Source organism: Pyxicephalus adspersus, chromosome 3 (assembly GCF_032062135.1).
Source record: "Pyxicephalus adspersus chromosome 3, UCB_Pads_2.0, whole genome shotgun sequence".
In the NCBI taxonomy this organism is placed as follows: Eukaryota; Metazoa; Chordata; class Amphibia; order Anura; family Pyxicephalidae; genus Pyxicephalus; species Pyxicephalus adspersus.
In genome coordinates this window covers 25,738,636-25,753,438 of record NC_092860.1, presented here as the reverse complement: position 1 = coordinate 25,753,438, position 14,803 = coordinate 25,738,636, and the positions used below count along the sequence as shown (strand labels likewise).

At 36.0% G+C, this 14,803-nt stretch overlaps 1 protein-coding gene across 1 annotated transcript in view; it reads right to left on the bottom strand.

Moving 5' to 3' along the window:
- RND2 (Rho family GTPase 2) overlaps positions 1-14,803 on the bottom strand; it is an 84,878-nt gene that overhangs the window by 54,026 nt on the left and 16,049 nt on the right. The window lies entirely within an intron of this gene.

The window sequence follows — 14,803 nt, the reverse complement described above, 5'->3', positions numbered from 1 at the left end:
TTAATTAGGAAATGAATGCACCCATCTCATCTGGTAAACTGTTATTTTATCTTTTTTATTTAGATTGGATTTAGAGCAGATCTCAAGCTAAACACAGCTGCTGGATGCCACTGTCAGATTTCGCTACCTATACACAATCTCTGGCTGCGTGCCACAAACCCATGCAGCTGACAAATCAAAGAGCCACGTACAGCTGCCAAATTTACGGTTTGCTACTACAAGATCACTGGGACTTGTAGCACTATATTCACAGTGGGCCTGATTTATTAAAGAACTCCAAGAGTGGAGAAGATAAACTCTCATGGGTGAACCTGGGTGATCCAGCAAACCTCTAGTCTTGGAGAGCTTTATTAAATCAGGCCTTGTGTGTTACTACTGGGCCACTTAGACTTTTTGTTCTATATGCTATGCTGTTGAAGTGCTTTTAGGATTTGTAGTTTGGCCTGCATGTCATGGCTAATTGTTTTTGATTCGTTATTGGTGTCAATGGTGTGGCGCCCCTGAATCATTGTAATGGTTTACTCATTTATTTAACCTATAGGACTCATTCCACCCACCCATTGTTCTTCTTATTCAAAATACCCTGTGCATCAGGTTTCTGGTCTTTAATTTTTGTGTGCCCTTATGACGCTCCACCTTCATCAAAATTACAATAGGAAATTCTGTGTTGAATTTGCAATAACATTCAGAGACTTAATAGATGAACACAACCATTCTGAAAGAATGGAACGAGTACATTTCCACAATCTAAGATATAACATGGTTTCCAATGGGCAGTTTTGTAAATATCCTTCAAATGTCTAAATTTTTATCTTGGCAATATAAAAATTGTGGGGCATGAACAAGGAACATTTAATGGCAAATTAAAAAATGGGTAGTTGTGGAAACTTTTTCAAGATCAACAAAGCTCTTTATATACAAAGATTTTATTGAAGGATGAAATGAACAGCCAATTTAGAAAAGCAAATACATTATAGCCGGGGTATATACAGTATAGTGCTTGTTTACGCACGTACACCCCTCTGATGTCATTTCAAACTGCGCTTTATTTTTACCATATAACAGCATGACCAGCAAAAGACAGTTTTACTTGCAAGCTACAAATACATTTGTGATTCAGCATTAAGTATTTCACGCTGAGATCTACATGAGGAAAAGTGAATGTTTGCTTAGACTGCATAAGAAATTTCTTTCTGAATTAATGGACCTTTAAAAACTGAAAAGTTATGGCAAATGCAGGCAAAGCTGCAGTTAGTAAATAGAGCACATTTAGAAATACAGAATTAAAAGGCGCTACCATTTATAGATCAGCCGGTATTAGTGTGACAATTAAAGAACGTTTAAAGCTGTTGGTTGCTGGTCTATAAAAAGGTAAGCCCCAATTAAACATGAACATTTGTCATTTAAATGAAGGAGACGGTCTACTGTAGTGATCTGCGCCCACACTAGGGGCTTGTTGGAGAATGACTTGATTGTGTAGGGTAGCAGAAAAGTTGGTGGCTGTAGCAGTGGCAGCGGTAATCGTGATTTATTTTCAATAAGAGTGAGTGATTGGTGGGTTGGCTGTGTAGCTTTCACTCTTGCCTTTGCAGTGCTAGGTCTGGAGTTTGAATCTTGGCCTTGACACTCTCTTCAAAAAGTTTGTGTGCATTTCTTCCAGGTACTTTGGTTTCCTCCAACATTCCAAAACCATAAAGTTAATTGGCTTTGCCTCAAAATTGGCCCGGGGCTATGTACACATATGCAATAATTGTCGTTGGAAAGGATCTTTCACAATCCTTTCCAATGACTAACCACTGCACGATGCATGAACAAGTGTTGTACATACAGCACCATTCTGCTCTATGGATCAGATGATGGACGACAAGCCCTGTAGATACGTAAGATTCTCGTCCGATATCGGTCCGATAATATTATTAGCCAATTGTCGGACAAAAACCATTGCATGTGAGTACATAGCCCTCTATTCTCTAATTGCCCCTGTCCAAACAAGGGAGCATCAGGTACTATGATAAAACCCTAGGTAGAAGCAAATGTGGGGAGCTTAGGTAGCCCTAAGCATGATCTGATTCTGGGCACATCATATGCCACACATTCTCCACACACTGTATGGACATGGTATGTGAGATAGGCAACACACCTTTGAGTTATTGAGAACAATATTTTGATTCTATTCTATTCACGACAGATAATATACATAGAATATGCCAGTGCTTTATATTCTTGGTTTAAATTATAAAAACACTAAATGCAAATGTAATAAGACTTTTCTAGAGCTGCCCCAACCCTCTGAAATGGTCTTCCTCGTCTTATTCGGCTTGCTCCTACTTTCTGCTCGTTTAAAAGAGCACTCAAAACCAATTTTTTCAAAATTGCCTTCTCATTTTTTTCTGTCTTTTGAAACCCTCACTACTTCCCACCACTACATATCTCTCCGCCTATTGTGTGCTACCTCCCCACCTCCTAGATTGTAAGCTCTTCGGGGCAGGGTCCTCTCCTCCTGTTGCACTATCTGTATATGTCTGTCATCTGCAACCCCTATTTATTGTACAGCGCTGCATAATATGTTGACGATATTTAAATTCTGTATAATATTAATAACATTGTATGAATTTCTCAATTGTACTGTATTCATTGTGTTGTATTGAAGTACTCAATCAAAAAAAAATGTGAAAACATATCATGACTCAAAGAAAACACTTTTTGTAATGTATCATCTGGATGAAAATGATATATGTATATCTATTTGCAGAATAGCTCAGGTGGACTTCAAGTGGAGCTTTATTATGATTGTTATCTGTGAAATTTGTATAAAAGATGTTCATTACAAATTTACCTTGGACTCTATTTATAAAGCAGGGAATCAGACATTCTCTCAAACATTCCCTTGTGGAGAATCTTTCTAGTCAATATGTTTTAATGGCAGTGGACTCTCCATGAGGGAATATTTGAGGAAATGTCAGATTCTCTGCTTTATAAATAGAGCCATTTGAGTTTTAGTTGGTGCATTTGGTACAACTCCAGTTAACCAAGAATTGCTTCCATCTCCAATTCTATATGTTTGGTTTTGTGTGTCAAATAAACTTGCACACCATACTACATCTCATTTCCCCTCATCTCTAAATTCAGCTGATGGTTGGATCACTCAGATGTAACCACATGGCACCCAAAGTAGGAAGAACAAAAGAGGCCAAACTACATTTCCAGTATTTTTGTATTATAAATGAAATCACGTGTCTACATGTTAGCAATAAACTCAAAGACAGGAGAAGTCAGACAGCTACAGCTGCACAATAGGATTTAGAATTTGTATTCAGGTCTCAAGGTAATAGTTATAATTTACACTAATTAACATGACAGCTTTAAGAATTTGCCTTGTTTCATTTTGGGTTTAGCTAAACAATGTCAAAACATTGTGGATTTTTGCTTTAAGGCAAGGGGCCGGATGGGCTTGCTCTTTGGGGCTGGGTCCTCTCCTCCTGTATCAATGTCTCTATAAGTCTGTCATTTGCAGCCCCTATTTAATGTACAGCGCTGTGTAATATGTTGGCGCTATATACATTCTGTTTAATAATGATAATAATGGGCACAAATTCTGGTTCAGCTAACCAACTCCATCATTAATTTCCAGCCTTGGAAGAAAGATCTGAGAGTTATGTTTGAGCAATATGAGGCACATGCCAAGTAACCTGATAATCAGCGCCATCCCCCAGAATCCTCTATTTAGGACATTTTTAGGTCGTTGTCTTGCTCTGATAAACACAGTTATTTTGCTTCCAGCTCCCCTGACAAAAGAGACAGAGAATGTTCCACTGCAAAGTTCAGCAAAGGCTTCTGGGGAAACGCCACAGAATTAACATAAGAATGCTTCGGCTCTGAGAGATTCATTGTCCACAGCATGGCTGGGAATAGGAAAGGGTGAAAACAAATGTTAAAAAGCCAAACCAGAGACCTTGTACTAGTAAAAGGGACAGGGATCTGGCTTGTTATAAACAAGGGGCAGCCTGGGAAAATCATCACCTCTCTGCCTCCCTGTAACATGGCTCTGATTGTGCTGGTGATCTGGATACGGGCTAACAATGCTAAAAAGATGCAAAGTGGGAAGACGTTGAAAAGACTTGTTTTATAATGAAGATATCCAGAGCCCTGACTAAATCAAGTAGTCAACATTCACACCTAGTAATCGGTCATGGATACAACTGGTTGTCTGCTTTATAAAGGGAATACTAAGCAATGTATAAGATGGATACCATAATTCTAAATATCAAGAATAGCAATCAGATAAAAGATCACCTTTTTTGTTTCTGATCACCATTTTCTTAATGACAAATTTATAAAAATATATGTTGTTTTTTTATTTTTGTATTGTATATTGAATCATCAATGATTGATCACAATACTGTAATTACCCTAAACTGGCAATCTGAAACTCTTTTTGGATTCACAGGTGTCAATCATTTGATGTTCTAAAAAACGATGTGGCTACATTTTAGGGGATTTCTTTCTGCATAGAGGTGGGCTGTCGCCTATTTTAAATGATTGGCTGTCCTAAAGCCACGTGCCTTACTATGGAAAAATTCTTGCCTTAATGCACACGTGTTAGTGTACTTCATAGCTATGCAAAGTAATAGCAAGATAAAGTTAGGTAAACTAAATTCATAATATGTCAACTTTCAAAAGTGTATGAATCTGTAAATTGACAAAACAAACTCCCAGAAATTGTCCAAAAGTAATGCTCCAGGGGCTCTATTTATAAAACACTTTCAATGAAACATTCCTTGGTGGAGATTCTTCCAGGTCAATGTGTTTCAATGGCAGTAATTGATTCACCAGGGAATGTTTTGATTCACTTCTTTATAAATAAACCCTTACAATTCCTTGTAGCTATAATAAACAGATATTTGTTAGGATTCACATATCTCAGGGTGAGTTTATTAACGGTGACAACAATTGGCCATGTCTGCCCTATGTATAATAAGAATGGCAACATGTATTCCTCATTGGAAGCCCATGTCCAGGGTGATAATAAATGAACACAATAGGGAGACAGAGACGGAGGGTCACCAAATTACAGGAAGTGCCTGAACAATGATATTTGTTGCATAGTAGACCAGGAATACATTTTCTGCAGATAAAAATAAAGCTTATATGTTATTGTAGTTCTTCGGTTGGCACATACTTTAAATTTCTGCCTTTCAATTTCCCATCTGTAAAAAATGTAGCATTGCCTCATAATTATATATTTTAGCCAAGTTCAGCTGATGTAGTAACCAGAGATAATATGTTGCAATTTGCCCTTTCCTTTTTTCAAATCTTTGCTAAAATATTCAAACAATGGCAGGTGAATGTAGCAAAAGCAATGGGTCAAAACCCGTGTTTTTTTATTATATACACTTTATGACATCCAAAACTGCATTGTTTTCAGATCTATATATTCAAAATGTTTTTTTTTGGAAAGAGGAAAAATGGCAGCAAGGTGGTTATTTCAACTTGGAAATCTCTAAACTGAATACACAGACAGTAAGTTACTGAGCCAATAAACAATTAATGCAGGTAGTAATTACAAAGCCTTAAATAATATATTAGAAAAAGAACAGTTGAGTAAGAAATCAGTTCAATCTCCAATTATTAGCAGCTGGAGGTCTTTAAGGGCTTCGGAATGTCGCTGAGTAAATTTAAGGCAAGTGCCATTTTAATTCACAAAAAAAGGAATTAAAGTAGAGCTAAAAAGGAAAACACTAGTTGTATAGCTCCATGTATGAAACATCTATTCTTAAGGTTAAGGACTCATTTAGACAAGCAGTGCTTGAGTATTAGCTTGTGTGTAAAATACAAGGGAAAGCACTGCTGACACAATGTAAGCTCCAAGGGGCTCTTTTTCACAAAATGTTCTGTTAGACATGCCAGTCATTTACTTGGATAAGGATTTGGATCAGAAACCAAACCTCTATCTGCCAACAGGCTCACTCATTAAAGGAGAGCTCCATGTTGTTATTTTTGTTTTTTTAAATAATGTAATTGTATATAAAATTACTAATACTGAAGTTGTAAGGTTTAGGTTGCTACTGTTTGCTTCGAAATATAGTTTATAATCCCTGTACAGTATAGCTGCCACACTAGTTAAGGTGGATCAGAATATATGAACTGCAACTCTTATTTAGCATCCAAGTTATTTTCACACCCATTCTCTTCTTGGCCAAATATAGAATGCATGGAAACACACAGAATACAAAAAATGTAACTGGTATACACAAACTACATTACAAAAAAAATGGATTTACTTAAAAAAAAAAAAAAAAAAAACTTCTACTGAACATATACTGATTACAAAATGATGCACAGAAACAAAGATGTAAAAAGTATACCAGAGAGAGGTTATATTATTTGGGGTTTGAACATGACACTATGGGCCTCATTTTATTAAAGCTCTCCAACACTAGATCGGATACACTTTTATCAGTGAAGATGGATTCCAGCAAACCTGGAATGGGTCTGATCCAGGATTCAAAACATTTGCTAGCAAACAGCAAAGTACTTTAAAGAAATCCATTTCAGGTTTTCTGGATCATCCAGCTTTACTGATGAAAGTGTATCCTCTCCAGCCTTGGAGAGCTTTAATAAATCAGACCCCATGTGTTGAATAAAAGTCCTGATACTTGAAGTTGCTAAAGCAGCGGTGTAAACACCAGAAAACCTGGACACAAGTCAGGTTCTAAAAACCTCAGGAGAGGTAATTGTTAGCTACAAGTAAATTATTTTTAAAAAATCATCCTCCTGAGCACAAACAGTATATGATTAAAAATCATGTAAAGAAACAAGGATTAAAAAAAAGAATAATATATATTATTAAGATTATTTGGGATTAGGTTATTTAGTTGGAACAGGTTCTAAAAACCCAGGAGATGTAACTGTTATATACAAGTACATTATTAAAAAAAAGTAAAATAGATATTAAGGATATTTGAGACTAGGTTATCTGGGTTTTCAAAATGACACAGTGTTGAATATAAGCCACAGTTTTGATATTTAAAGTTGCTGGAACTATAGTGGGGTGTAAACAGCAGAGATCCTGGACACAGGTCTGAAAACCTCAGAAGATATAACTTTTACAAGTAATATATTGGCAGTATATTATTTATGTATACCTAATATACAAGCACATTAGTTTAAAAAAAAAAAGTTTTATTTTAAAGTAAATTTATTCAGTTTCTCCTGAACATATACTGTAAAAACCTACAAAATGATGCATAGGAACACAAATATAAAACATAATGTTATATATTAATTAGGTTAATTACATCATCTTGATTTTTTTAGATATTTTATCTACGGTAAATAAAATGTGGAAAATGTTAAATTCACTTCACTTGTCAACAAGAATCAGAAAACAGAGTAGACGTGCAAGAGGGTATTTTGTCCTCATTAAGTGAATCCTGATGAAACAGCAGCACCATTATAATTGCATGGTGGAAACATTAGCACATCCTGGTCCAGACCATTTAGAAGCATATTACAGAACAATATAACTAACTGTCCAATCAGCAGCTGCTTTATTAACAAATGTTACAAAATAAACAAATATGAATGTTTTGTACAGTGGAGGAATATGAATGGTATATTCAAGGGAAGATGTTTTGCATTGAAAGAAGTAGTGTGATATGTTTTTAAAGTAACACCTGTTCCCTACACACATCTGTTTTAGAAAGTAAGCCATTATTCAGGGAACAGATTCTATGTATGATGGAATCTCTTACACCAGCAAACTATATTTACTATTAAAAACACAACTAAATTCAATTGCAAAGATGGAGGCTTTGCAATTATATTATATTGTTTTTATAAAGGCTTTGCCTTTATAAAAACACATATAGTGACATATATAGCCTTATGTATTAATGTGTCGTTACTAAGAATTGGGATTTTAGCTACATATACACACTAGGTAATTGGTAAATAATCCAATGTGTGTATAGCAGTCCCCCAACATCAATTAGAAATCCAGCATGGTGGATTGCTAAAAGACCAACCAAGGCTACCACTGTAATTTCTTATCTGGAAGGAAGCAGTGGGTGCCTCCTGCTCATCCACACCACTCCCTTCATTATAGACCTAAACAGCACTAATTAATTTTAGTGTTGCTTGAACTGATCAAATATCTCATCAAGATAATTTCCAGCAACATAAATTTGACATGTCCACATTGCTTGTGTCGCTTGCAATTAGCATCATATTTGTCTACAGGTCTTAATCTGATTCTGGCTATGGAAAAGAAAAACATTCCCAATGTGGAAGAAAAGTATGTTTACTGTGCCCATACAGTAAGTCGACACAATTTTGTAACACTTTGGTTTTATTACCACAAAGCCCTTTGGAGTTGTGTTCCTACCTCTAACTTCCCCTGAAGAAGCCTAAAGCAGGCGGAACGTGTTGGCATCTAGGACTTCTCCTTTTAATGTTAGCTCTGGAACTTTTGGACTTATTGAGCCAGTTCATGAGACAAACACACTTTATGATATTTTGAAATACTTGTCACTTTGAATGAATAAAATTGTGCTTGATGTGATTTATGTTTGCCTAAAAATCTTTCTTTAATCACCGGTCCACAGAAGCTGAATTGAGTTTTTAAACCTTTCATTCTAAAGCCCTGGGATTGGCATTCAATATTACTCAGAGGGTTAGTAGGAGACCTCTCTACCTTTTTTTGAAAACATCAGACTAACCAGTTCACCCCTTCTTATGCTACTTCTTCCTTACCTAGTTGGAGTTCTGCTGTACAGAGACCACAACGGGCTAATACTAAAGCTAGGTACACACCGCAAAAATTATCGTTAGAAAACAAACGACTAACGATTATGCACGATTATTTTGAACAATCATATTGTGCACAATTCTGTACATGCTGTAACAATACGATTGTTCAAATATATTCCACCAATAGTGTACACATGCTAGATACAATCATTTGAACGATGCAGGAAGTCACATGTAAAGAAGAAAGTGTACTGCAGAAGCATCCACGATCACTAAACGACCCTACACACAATAGATTTTTGTTAAAGATTATCGGACGATTGGTCGTTAGTCGCTCATTCTTAAAGATAATTTTTGCAACTGTGTATGCAGCTTAAGTCATTTTCAGGTACTTATACTATGCGTAAATACAACATACTGCTGCATAGTATGCACTTTATATCAGCTTTTTATCTATTACCTATGATTGATCAGCTCTGCTGAAAGTCAGCACGTCACCCCTTTAAGAAAGGCTATAAAACAGAGAACTAGAAGGAAGGTAAATGTGATTCTGTTGCTGGTGACACCTTTCCTTTGGGAAAATTACTGAAGTGCAGCTGGTACCTTCCCTAAGGGCCCATTTACACATTTCCAGTACAGGTAAGTGCAATGAAGTATTATTGTAAGCACATTTATCGGTACCCCAAGGCAATGTAGCTCCAATGCACGTTCACTGCACAGCACAACAATATAGTCTATCATGCATTTAGGCACGTTGAGTTGGTGTAGTTATCAGTGGATATTCTGTTGCACTTTGCCCTTTAAACAGTGTATGTCAAATATTTACTTAAAATATGCAAACAGTGGCAAATGGATGTAGTGAAAGTTTTGAGTCATAAAAACTTTATTATTTACACTTTATGATGTCAGAATATGCAATACTTATTAGCTTTGTGCATTTAAAAAAATGTGTGTGGTGTGTAAACAACGACTTAACAAAAATCCCATTAACGTATCAGAGAGCATGCAAAACATATGATGAACTGGATGGCTTTTTACACTGTGATGCACTTTAAGGTGAAAACAGGCCCGACTCCCTTGTTGGAAGAAATTTACTGAAAGCAACATCTTGCTAGTTGGGCAAACAAGTAAACAATGCCATAGGAGAAGGTATGTGGTCTGCAGCAAATTATAAATTCATGATGGAAAAATTGTCACAGAAAATGTATTTCTATAGTGGCGGTGCAATATTTAAATAACTGGCTGCTTTGCCTTACTGCATTTTCCACATTGTCTGCCCTAATAAAAAAGCCCATGCATGTTTTTCCTGCATAGCTTTTATACAGTCATCTGTAGGCTTCACAATTTCTCAGTTACAGGCTAGTTTTAACAAATGCCTAGCCATAAAACTGCACACTTCTAATACATTCACAAATGATAACTTTACCCGACCACATGTGACCTATTTAAATACCATTTATGAATCACCTCTGGCAAAGCAAACATTTAATTGAGATTTTTAGTAGAGTTCTATTCTCCCTGTTAGTAATCTAAATGAATAGCAGAGCTTTTTCCATTTCTGTGTTCAATTAGACTGGCATAGGTACAACTATACAAAAAATGTTTTACAGCTGCCATACAAGCACCATTCAGCCCTGGATTTTTTTTAGCAGTAATGTGAACTTGGAAACTTGTAGCTCATACTGAAAAACAGTTATAAATATGCTCTGCGGTTTACATATGGTTTACATTATCCTCTGCAAACCGTTCTCATTTTGTTTCCTGAACTGTTACACTTGATCGACATAACTCATTTAGGCTAAAATGTTCATTGTCTGGTTCCAGTTGCCTGGCTGAGATAACCGCAAATAATGTTACATTAATGTTCACTCTTTCTCGATTGCATCTTATTTTTATCAAAATATGGGAAAGGAGGTATGATATAAAGTTAGACAGTAAAGTTCATCTGTCACCTGTAAATAGGGGAAGACATCCATTTACAGGAAAGTAAGAAAACGGAGCACTTTTTATTATGCACAGGCTGTAAACACATTAGAGGGCGAATCACACTTTGAAATGTGGTGCAATGCAGTAGCATGAATGAGTATGAAACGCAGGATATGCGTGTTATTGTGGTACAAGTTATTTGGAAAGCCACCCAAAACATTATGGTAATTAAGCTTGGACACACATTGGATCCATTACAACACAAATGAACACGTTGTGGTGTGCTGCATCAGAAAAATACTGCATGAACAAATATACATCTGGTATTGGGCATTGACAACCATTCATTTATTGAGCCCAATTTCACCAAAGGCAATGAGCCGAACTGAGCAATGGTGCTCATTGCAGACCCAACAGAGTTTGCTGTATATGCTTTGGTATTCTTGTGTGCTAAAAGAACATAGAACATGCTGCATTTTTGGCAGTGCATGTGCTTAAAGGCTTACCGTGTGGATCAGTTCCTATATTGCAGTTTTGCCATACACAGGAAAAGCAAGAAGTGAATAGGCCCTAAAGAACCCTCAGGTACCAACAACTACCTCGTGATTGGCCTACCATCTTTGTATTGACCATACTAATCAATGAACACAAATGTAGAAAATAAATGCAGGGATCGAAGGATGGGGCACAAAGCAAAAATCAATTTAATGTCACCTGAAACATGGGTCCTCTGCCCCATCTAGGCCTGTTTAGTGCCATAGGTTATACAAAGCTATATTTTTATTTTGTGCAGCAATACTATATATCTGTTGAATTTTAATGTGTAGATAAAATGTCACATAAAAAACAGATTCAATGCATGAAAAGCAAATCTGGTAAAACCAGCTTTTCCGCCTAACAGAAACACCAAAAGACTAGTTTTAAAGCACTTTGTAGGACTAATTTCAATTATTTTGACAGAAAAAAAATAGAAAAAATGTCTGCCCTCCGGAAAAAAGTAACATTTATGCACATATTAAAGAATGTAATAAATAAAAAAAAAATAATTTCTATTAGGAATACACTTTTAGATAGAAAATATCATAAAAACTGTAATGTTGATTCTTTTGACAATAAACTAACAGAAAAGTATGAATGAAGTTACTTTAAGCATAAAACATATTTATTACTCTACTAGATGACAACTCTATAATGCCAATATTCATATATATATATAAAAATATATATAAAATCTTCAACCTAACTTTCTAGTATTAAAAGTGATTTACTGTACTGCCTCGTTCACATATTGAGCAAGTAGGTGGAGTCATTGACATAGATAAAGATGATGTGTCCCAGGAAGGAATTATAACCATATAAATCATTTTAATATAAGACACCCAAAACTAAAATGTTCAGCAAGTAATACTTTATAGGCAACAGCTAAAAACTGTAGTTATTTAGAAGCAGAAATGTTCCTACATCTGGGGACAGATAAACAACTGCTGTGAAAGAAGAGTGGGAAACATTTTTCACTAGGAACTAAACATGGCCTGTAAAAAGTCTAAATTGTTAATGGATAAGCTAAAATAAATTAGAATATGTTAATAAAGGTAATTCCTATTGTGCTGCTACTGGAAAATAAGAATGGCACCGACCATTACTACTCTCTATGGACTGTGGTATCTCTGGACCTTGGACCTTTTAGGTTCTCCTACAAGAAGCCATTAAAGTGGACCTTCAAATAACCTACAAAAGTGGAAAAAAGTGTTTCTAAATATTTATCTAGGCCCTCTGCAGTGGATTGTCCACATGGGATTGAAGTACCCAGCCTTCTCAAGAGGAAGTAGTGCAACATAAATCACACCTCCTGGAAGAGTATGGAACCCAAGCTGAGGTTTTTTTTTCTCATCTTTCTCACTTGCTTTCTTTGTGAAATGCCTTTGTGGGAATTTCGACTTTGAGAAATAAACTCTCCATGGTAAGTTAACAATGGTAACTCATATTGTTCTGCCACTGGAAGAGAAGAACGGCACTGGCCAACACTTCTCCCAATGGGCTGTGGTACCTCTGTTCTCCTAAAAGAACTTGTTAAAGTGGACCTTTTATAAAAATGAAACATCTGCTATATGGCCAGTTCTCCACCCCATATGGCTTACATATGGCTTACAAAACAATAAAATGATTAGGAAGAAGGGAAAAAAATATCTTTTTGGACCAACTGCAGGGGAGCATCCTCATGTTATTATGTACCCAGGCTTCCCAAGATGAAATCAGTGAGGTATGGCTTAGCCATCCACACCGCCTGAAAGAATAGGGACCTGGGCTAAGTTAATTATTTCTTTTCATTTTCACTGGCTTTGCCTTTGTAGGCAATTTGACTTTTTCAATGGTTTTCAAAAAAAGCCGATCTCCTTTACTTCTGATCTCTGTATGTGGGGGCTGGTTTTTATGTATCTATTTTCCATAACATGGAGCGGGTAGGCGTCTTAAGTCACTATACATGGTCACATCACTGCACAGCTCATGATTTTATTATGCAGATAGTGGCCAACCCCATCTTGTACTGTAAATATGCAGCAAATATGTAATAACAAGACATGTCTGGCAGCTAAAGTTCTCACAGTTGTTTTAACTAGATATACAGTATGTATAAACAGCAGCCACTACTGTTTAGGATCGTTCAACAGCTTCCTGTCAGAGGGCTTGAGAACTCCCAGAGCCACACGTAATGCAGTCCAATGGGAATATTGTTGTCTGGCCAATCCATTCTGGACAAACAACAAATAACCTTGGAGAAGACGGGGAAAACATCAATGAAACACAGGAATCAGTCTCATATGATAATAACTCTGTGTCTATAATAATACTTTGTTTTCTTTTTAGAATAAAAAAAATATCAGTATTGGTTCCTTAGATCCATTATTGTCTTTGTGCTACAACAATTATTCACCAGCAATGCTTATTTCATCAGTCAGTGATGGAATAAAAATTTCCTAATCACTAATTCTATAACAGGTTTTGATAGCCAGGGAGTAAATAGCAGAATCATTGGGAAGTGGGTATGGTGATATTGTAACTGTCCATGTTCTGAAAATTTCTGTGACGTCAAATTTAAGACTCATTAGATTGGTATTTCGGAAGTTAAGGCAACCTCAACACAACAAAAAAAATATCAAAAATCAATCAATATAAAATCAACATGCTATTTAGAACCCAGATGCTGTTCACATATACCAGTAACTACTGTGCCAACATACCATCTCAGCATTAATATTCTGTATTTTCCATAAAAAGGATTAAATAATGAATATAATAAATTAAAATAGACAATATTAAATAGATAGTGTATGGATAGTAAATAGTACTTCTTTCATGCCTTTGGTTACCCATTTCAATAGTCCATCACTATATCCTCCAAGTTCTTACATTGTATTTCTAAAATATTCAACACTTTCGACTTTGGGCTTTAAAATATATATTACAGACAAGTTGTTCCTTTTCCTAGTTTCCTCTACGATGGTATTTGATCGGTGGAAGCACCAAAATAAAGCATAAAAGTGTCGGATTTATCCCAGAGCTTCCTAATCGGTGAGATTACAAAGCTAGAGGTCTTTTTTATTAGGGGACATATCCAAAATATCCAAAATAGGACCAATGCTTCCACACAAAGCAAGAGTCTCACTCTGCGGATGTAGACAAAGGACATGTTTTTCTACTCAGGGTGCGGCTGCTTTAGAAAGAACACAAACTATGCCCATGAACAACTTTCGTTTTGTTGCAATTGCAATTAAATAAACAGATTAAAACGAAAAAGTTCCATTAGATTTACCAACGAGTCACAGCTAAAGTATGGTCCCACTTACTAGTCACTACATGTGTAATTAACAAATATCTTCTCCACACTTAGTAGAAACTTTCTAGAATTATCACCCACATTTTTGAAATGGTCCATTCTGTACTAGCACTGTGAGAACTTTACAGACATATCTTGGCAAACTGATCTTAAGGAAATGTATTAACTTGCTGGGTTTGATTTTTCCCATGCATTAGCTGCTATATTCTCACATGTTGGCTGGATCACAAATATGTGCCCAGGACAAAACGTCAGTGTCTGCTCTGTTAATTTGCCTGTGGAGCAAATATT